This window comes from Lucilia cuprina, chromosome 3 (genome assembly GCF_022045245.1).
Source record: "Lucilia cuprina isolate Lc7/37 chromosome 3, ASM2204524v1, whole genome shotgun sequence".
Classification (NCBI taxonomy): Eukaryota; Metazoa; Arthropoda; class Insecta; order Diptera; family Calliphoridae; genus Lucilia; species Lucilia cuprina.
In genome coordinates, this window is record NC_060951.1 from 26,284,819 (window position 1) to 26,293,180 (window position 8,362).

Below are 8,362 nucleotides of genomic sequence, written 5' to 3' on the forward strand. Positions count from 1 at the left end.
ATATCAAAATTTTACTGAAATTTTGCCTCTTTCATATATAAATATTTTTTTGAAAAAAATACATTTTTACTGTTCGAACAATCGAACACCGGAGCGAAATGGGTTAAGAAAACGAACATTTTGGGTGAATTTGGTTAAATTCTATTGCTTTGTTTTATCGTGAACGTGTTTTACACAGACAGACGGACATAGCTAAATCAACTCAGAATTTGATAAGAACCCAGAATATATATACTTTGTTGGGTCTCAGATGAATATTTCTTGGTGTTACACACGGAATGACAAAGTTATATATACCCTCTATCACCACTGATGGTGGTGGAGGGTATAAAAATGTATTTAATAACATTTATTTCATGGAGCTGATTTGTTTATAATTTACTACGGCGTTATGCATAATAAGAAACTTACTGCTGACTAACATGCTGTTAACTTTTCCTTATGGGAATTTACACACAAAAAAATTAGCAGCTCGATAGTTAGCAGCTCGTTTTTCATTATGCATAAGTCCGTTAATGAATTAAATTTAAAACAGGATTTTAATATTATTGGAGAAAATTAATAAATATATAAAACCCAAATAAACTATGATCTTTATATTAAATTTTATTACTGTATAAAAATATGTATTTCAACCCTAAATATACCCTAAAATAACAATAAAAAACTTTTTAATATCTTTAATTTAAAACAACAATTAACAATGCTAGGGGCAGTTTTGTACTTTTAATAGCCATAATAAAATGAAAAAGGGTCACATATGTATATAATTTAAAAAAATATGCAAATATGACGAAAACAAAAATTAAAATTTTTAATTATTAGAAGACATTAAAAAAGGTTAAATTATTTAAATTTCCTGTTCTCTAAAAAATAAATCATATAAAATTCATTAGCATTTTGTTGTACATATTTTCATAAATTTACTTAAGACATTTAATTTTTATGACAACTCTTTAGATATCCTTTGCCACGTTTGTAGGGATACAAGTAAATTAATATCACTTAATCATCATTAAATTGATTACCCGAAGCACATTTATTAAAACACTTAAAAATTCATAACAAGAGCCATTGAAACTAACCAACAACTCCGAACCTTTGGTATGGACAATGTAGGCAATAAAATGTTAGACAACACTTTCATTGTGACCAACAACAAACTGTTATATATAATATACATAATTCTCTATATACATACATATTTTCATACATATACTTTTGGTAGGGCTTTGAATTTTGTAGTTGTTTCAAATTACTTATGTTGACTTTTAATCTTGGGCTACCATAAAATTGTCTCTCTCTCTCTATCAAGCCAAAACACATACATATAAATACAGGAGTAGTTTAAAGTAAATAAAGTCCTAAATCAAATGATAAAGTTTATAGCACTATTTGCACTGGGACCAAATGAAAATTGTTGCCACATTTAATAAAGCAAAACCTTAAATGTATTTTATGCTCTCTATTGACCCTTTTTTTACTCACAATTCATAAATGCCGTTTTTGTGAGGCTTTATTCGAAAAACAAATAAATTTGCGAAAAGAAAATTATATAGAAATAGGATAAAAACAAACAAGCAAACAAGTGCTGACGTACTGGTAGCACATACATATATTTCATTCATGATTATGAATTTCTTACGAAAATAAAGTGAAAAGTGTTCTAAGGATTTTACAGATGAGAAAACATTTACGTGCGTGCTAAGATGTGATGACTTTGGTTAAAATGTGACAGTGAGAACAGACGTACGAAATTTCATGACTAATAAACAAAATGTAGTTATTTGACTCTCTGTCATTCATGACACTCAAAAGGATGGATATAAGAGTTTTCAAAAATAACAAAGCGAAAAAAACACCATCAAAAATATGTGTATAAAAATGGAATTTTGGAAGGCGCCATTGTGTTGAACACACACAGATTTATGTTTTTATAACTTTCACCTTCGTGAGAACTATAAGTATAAGTTTGTCATTCTGTTTGTAATTTCTATTATATAATTTTCCGACACTATCAAGTGTATATAGTCTAGATCATTATAGCTGGCGTAGTCGATTAAGCCATGCCCATCTGTCCGTCGGTATGTTTGTTAAAATCAGTTTTTTTGCTAAATCCGAATCTTCAATAATTCTACTCGACATATTTTCTAAGGATCGCTATTTAAAATCAGCAAAGTCGGTACAAAAATAACGGAGATATGAGCAAAAATCCAAGACAATCTCTGAAAATTTTATCAAAAATTTTGAATTTTTATTGATGCTCAGACAAAAATGCTAACAAACAAAACACAAAATACACAATTAAATTTTACGATGATCTAACCATGTCCTCCCGTCTGTCGGTTGAAAGCTCGAAGGAATCTAAATAGAAAGAGCCAGTGGATTGAAATTAAATAATATCGGCTCATGCTTTCAGATAGCCCTCAGAAAAAAATTTTAACTGTTTAGTTTAATTTAAGCTAAAGTCTATATATAAAATTTTATGAGGATCGGTAAACATTTCACCCAACCCCTTTCTAAGATTCCTTTCAAAAAATTATTTAAAACTATAAAAATTGAGGTGAAATTCGACAAAACAGATGTTTAATGAGAGCCAAAATCTCTCTGATATTTTATTTTTATTTTTATATAATGTTCCTTTAAGAAAATTACATTTTATGGGGCGTCATTTATAGTATAGCGATAAAATTTGACATAAGTATGTTTCTAAAATCTCTATAATAACTTTTAAAAGAATCGGGAAATTATTGACTCTACTTCCATAAAGTGTTCTCTTCAGAAAATTACTTAATACTTAAAAAACTCATACAAGTAAGTCTCTGGCTACCCGAAATGTCTCTACCAAATTAAGTGAGCATTGGTTCATAATTGATCGTACCTCCCATATAATGTCCCCTGCAGAAAATGCAAGTGGAATCTATACAAATCTATATGGTGAAATAAAAAAAGCTCAATGAAACTGACTTTGGTATTTCTTTTCCGGGACATTAAATTATATAATTTGTACATATTTGAATTTCAGATACTTTAACTCAAATGTTTCGTAAATTGGTTATTTTAAATGTTTTTAGATGTAAATGCAAAGACAAAGTTAAAATTACTCAAAAAATTGCTTCCGGCAAACCAAAAGTTTTACATTCTTCGAATTGTTGTAGCCAAGCCCTACTATATTGAAGTTTTTTACCAGGAAATCGACGTATACTTGTATTTATAAAAAATTGTAGTCCGGATCTAAACTAAAGTAAGTTCGCGTCATATCTAGCGATTAAGAGCCCGAAATGAAGTGGATAAAGGAGGACACTTTATTACGAGGAGTACTCACAAAATTGTTTTTAAGGTATAGAACATCGCGTGATTGTAATATTTCTTAATTTTCTTCTTTAAAATCGGTGGCACATTTTTAAAATCTTTTTCGCAAAAAAAAAAAAAATACGAAAATTATATTTTAGATTTTTTCATATATTTTGCGCCAGAAAGCATCAAAATTGAAAATGAACAACTAAAAGATGTATATACACCAAAATCGGTGTACAAAATGTTATGAAGTTGGGTCAATAATTGAACCTACCCTTCTTATAGGGTACTGTTAAAAAACTTTGATAATAAAACATTGACGGAAAAAGTTTGTTCTTAGGAACGTAATTTTTCGTGTGAGTTCAACGAGCAATGATCTAAAACTGAACATAAGTCCTCTTTAGAAAATTACTCTTACGCTAATGAAAGAATTAAAAATATGAGTAGAGAGATAAAATACGAAACAAATAAGTATTATGTATGCTCACGGTTTAAAAATTTGACAAAAATATTTAGTTATAAAAAATTAATATTTTGGTAACAAAGGAGAACGGTTCATAATTAAACTTTAGCAATGTTTATAGGGGAGCATTCCTTTTACAACATACGATTTGGCGGTGAATATTGGCATAGCATAACATAGCATAACACTCTCACTTGTTTTACATTTATTTCTCGAATTAATAACATAAACACATTTACATTATTATTTTTATATTTAATATAACTGGCAATATTTTTACATTTTTTAACAGAAAGTTCATAAATGTGCCTTATTTTTTATATAATTTATTTTCATTATAAATAATGATTTTTATAATTACTTTTACTAACATAATCACTATTTTCTTTTGTATATTTTTAGATTTAGATGAAGTTGTTAAGATTAGGAAATATGCAATATCATAGTTGAAATGTAAGTAGACTTGATGTAAAAGTAGCAAGTTGAAATAATGAACATGAAAATAATGCTAAAACATCAGTTTACCTTTAAGTATAGGGTATTGTGTAAACATGAATATAAATTAACTCACCGTACGTATGAGTTTTAAATATATTTAGTAATAACAATACATTCAGATATTACGTATACGCAATGTATATAATAACTAAATATTTATTTAATTAGATATTTTTTTTATTTTGTTGGATATGATTTTATTTCTTAAGAATCTATGTTCACAGCTATAAACGAATATGACTTGACATATTGATGTAAATATATATATTAATTTTCACAAACATAATAGAGTATAAGGCAGTGCAGAAATCAAATATTTGTTAAGTATATTTTTGGGCACCTCTAATGTGCTTGTGTATTGTTACTATTAAAAAATATCTAAATTATTCAAGTTAAGCTTATTTATGTTTAGTCTCATTTGTACGCTATGCCTGCTTTATTTTAGTCACTAAATATGTAAAAATAAACTAAGTTTTAAGCTTAAATTGACTTAATAATTTATAATCAAATTACTGCTGAAAAATTTAATGTTAGTAAAAGCAAAAAATTATATCTAAAAAAAAAGTTTGCTACTTTCCACTACAGATATTAGACTTTAATGCTCATTTAATATAAAATATTAATAAAGCTAATTAATGTCTATAACTAATTCCACTTGATTTTCTACTATCTTACTTCATAAGTTATACAAGTTTTCAAACTATTCAATGAAAAATATTTTTATGTTATTTATTATTATTATTTATATAATACCGCCCCAAACTCAAAATTAGATACGAATGATATAAGTAAGATTGAATGATACAAAACTGCTTTTAAAGTTTTTCTATTTCGTAATCCTGTTTCCTTGTAAAAGAAATTTAAAATTTCTAAGGAAAATATTAAATATTAAAAATTAAATATTAAATGTTATGAATACTTCAATTTACGTTACTATGACAAATATGATGTCAAATGACCAAGCAGAGTTGTAAATGTTTTATTTATTATTTTATTGCCAGGATCAAAAGATCTTTAAAAAAATATTTTTTAAAAATTGTTCTGAAATAAGGAACGCAGTTTTTATTTATTTAGAAAACAGTTTTTATCTATTTAGTTTAAGTTTTCAAGTTTATATCACACGGTCCATGTCTAACTATTTTTTTCTATTTTTGACGGACGGTGTAATAGGGGAAACCCATTGATTCTGCACAAAAATATTAATCATTTACTCATAAAATATGTATGTATATGCTAATGTTTATACAAATTAATTCATTAGTTTCCTTTAAATATAAAAATGGATCATTAACATACCATTAAACAAAATTAATTTAAACTTTGATTAATCTTCCTTTTATATTATCATTAAAGTTAATTAATTTCTCTTTATACTTCTATTATTAAGCAGTTATGAATGTTAAAGAACTTTCTAAAGAGGATCTTCAATGAACGATAGGAGCAACTGTGATCCGATTCTTATTAAATTTCGTAGATCAGTATTGTTTTTGTCGAAATTTGCTAATTTTCTTCTATTATTAAACCAGTTATAAATGTAAAATGTAAAACCAATATTTCTCTGCTCTGCTAAATCAATATACACCCCATATGACGGTGGATATAAAACTTCTATTTGTTTTCATATTTAAATATGAACAACTAAATAGTTTTTACTGATATATTAATAACAAAACATCCTTAAAAATTTTCTGTATTTGCAATAAATACTGTAACCATGTAGAGCTCAACTTTATATATTTATTAAAAATATCCATAAACCTTTAGAAAGTTTGTCCGTCAAAAAAGATACAACTGGCTTCCTACAGTTTATTTGAGTTAAAATTATGAAGGTCTGTTTTCAAGGCACTTCATTTATTTAATTGTAGTGTTAGAGTGTTTATGTATTTTGCAGTTTTAATGTATTTTCTATTTAAAAAATATTACATTTAACCTTTATACCGTTTTCATGTGAGTTTGTTAAGAAAAAAGTATAATGTAATGTATGAGGATAAAGTTGGTATTTTATGAGTTTATAGAAAATAAACGCTTTTTGTATTAAAGTACATATATATGTATGAATGTATGTATGTACTACATAAAATCCCCCTTTTACTCATAATAGTGCCCAACATGAATGTATAAGAAGAATATATCTAAACCAGTCATGGGACCATGTTGTTGTAAGTATGTGCTAGTAAAGTAGTAGAGAATAAAATTCATTGCAACATTCATGTATTGTATCAAAATCTTTATTAAGTAAGCGGAATTTTTGGACCTATGCACCCGTGCATAAGAACTTATAGTTTTGTCATGACTGATGCTCGCTTATTATTGTGCTTTTTATTTGATTATAACATCCTTGTAGATTTGAAATGGTTAGGAAATATTTGATTAAAAAACCATCTTAAAAACTTTACCAAACTTGTATTAAAGAGTCCATAATAGATTTTTAATCAAATTAAAAAGCGTCATGCTAATATAACAAGTTCAGTGTGATACAGTTCTTTCGAACTGCTGGAATTTTAACAAACATGTGCGAGCGTTCATTCACATTTAAGTTTTATTTTCAATATTAAAGAACAGATTTTGCTAAAGAAATCATAGACCTACAACAATAAAGCCTTTTTGGTATGTAACCTTTTGTGATTTTTTTTTTGCCTTTTGTCACACATTACTTTTTTTGTTAATACTTCACGTCTCTGCTTACTTTACTGGTGGCGTAAAATTTATGTTTTCTTCCTTTTTTCGATATAAATGTATGTACATAAATAGGCCCTTTTGATACAGACCTTCGCACACCACTTCAATACACATCCTTGAAATACTATGAATATTAACGTCATGTAGGCAACATTTGTATCCATCTAAATGTTAAATAATGCGTAGCCTGGAAATGGAAATGTAGTTTATCTGGGTCATTGGTATTACATGTGTAAATTTATTATTTCTGTTTTTTTTTAGGGATGATATTTGTGTCCCATTTATTTTTGATAGTATGTACAAACTGTTTTTATGGTATTGGATCTATGAAGAAGTAATGCCAAATTTATGTTATACATTAGCGTTTTTTTCAATTGGCCAAATTTACTTGATTGAGTGTTTTAAGGAGGAGATTTGAAAAATTAATTTACACTTGAAGTAAAAATAAAATATAAAATTTATTTGAAAAGGCAAAATAATTACACTAATAATAGTATTCAACATATTGGAAGAGTGCTGTTAATATTAAATTTCTTAAATATGGAAAATATTCATATGGGACCCAGCGAAGTATATACTTACATATATCGACAACTTAACTGAATGCTTATAACAGGATAAAGGCGATTAAAATCTTATCTGCAACATACATACATGGGTAGGGGGTTTTTTTTATTATATATGCCCACGTTTATGTTGATCGGCCGTATGTTTTCGAATTATGTGAAACCCAGGTATCTGAAAAAGTTGTTTACCAGTGCTAGCAACCTTTATGATACAGAATTTATCTGCTTCTAGATTAAATTATTATATTCGGAAAAATTTCGAGAGTTAACCAAGCGGTGAAATTGTAGTGAAGTCAAATCAGAAAGTTATTTTAAGTCAAATAGAACATCGTCAGATATGTGTGGATGTTTGCTCATCAAAAATAATATTTACAAAGCATCAGGTTATTATGCACTATAGTAGTTCAGTTTAGAAAAAACATGTGATGTCAAGCTTTAGGTGATTATATCTCAAAGAATAAAGAAGATATGTCGGATGTTTAACATTCATTTTAAAGCTAATCGAATGTAGTTTTAAATAAAGTTATATATTTTAACATTTCAAAAAGAACTAATTGCCGTTTTCTTATTCTAGATGTGATGGATAAAATCTGAGCTTAGGATACGGCGCTGCTCAATTCTTTAATACGTTTAACTTGGTATCAGGGTTTCGATTTATTATACCCTACACCACTATAGTGGTTGATGTTTCTAACATACAAAAATATTAATCCAATACCCACCTTAAAGTATACCGATCGATTAAAAATCATTTTTGAGTCGATTAAGACATGTCCGTCCGTCCGTCTGTCCGGCTGGCTGGCTGTCCATGTAAACCTTGTGCGCAAGGTACAGGCCGCAATTTTTAAGATAATTTGAT

The 8,362-nt window shown here is 27.5% G+C and overlaps 1 protein-coding gene across 4 annotated transcripts in view; it reads left to right on the plus strand.

The window, feature by feature from the left end:
• Positions 1-8,362, plus strand: part of LOC111684549 (serine-rich adhesin for platelets) — a 163,898-nt gene that overhangs the window by 95,965 nt on the left and 59,571 nt on the right. For 2 of the 4 annotated variants that reach the window (XM_046945648.1, XM_046945650.1), the window contains exon 2: positions 4,163-4,213. The exons of the other annotated variants lie outside the window; for them this stretch is intronic. The gene's annotated coding sequence lies outside the window, so the exon portion shown is untranslated. The remainder of the gene's footprint in view (positions 1-4,162; positions 4,214-8,362) is intronic. 4 annotated transcript variants of the gene reach the window in all.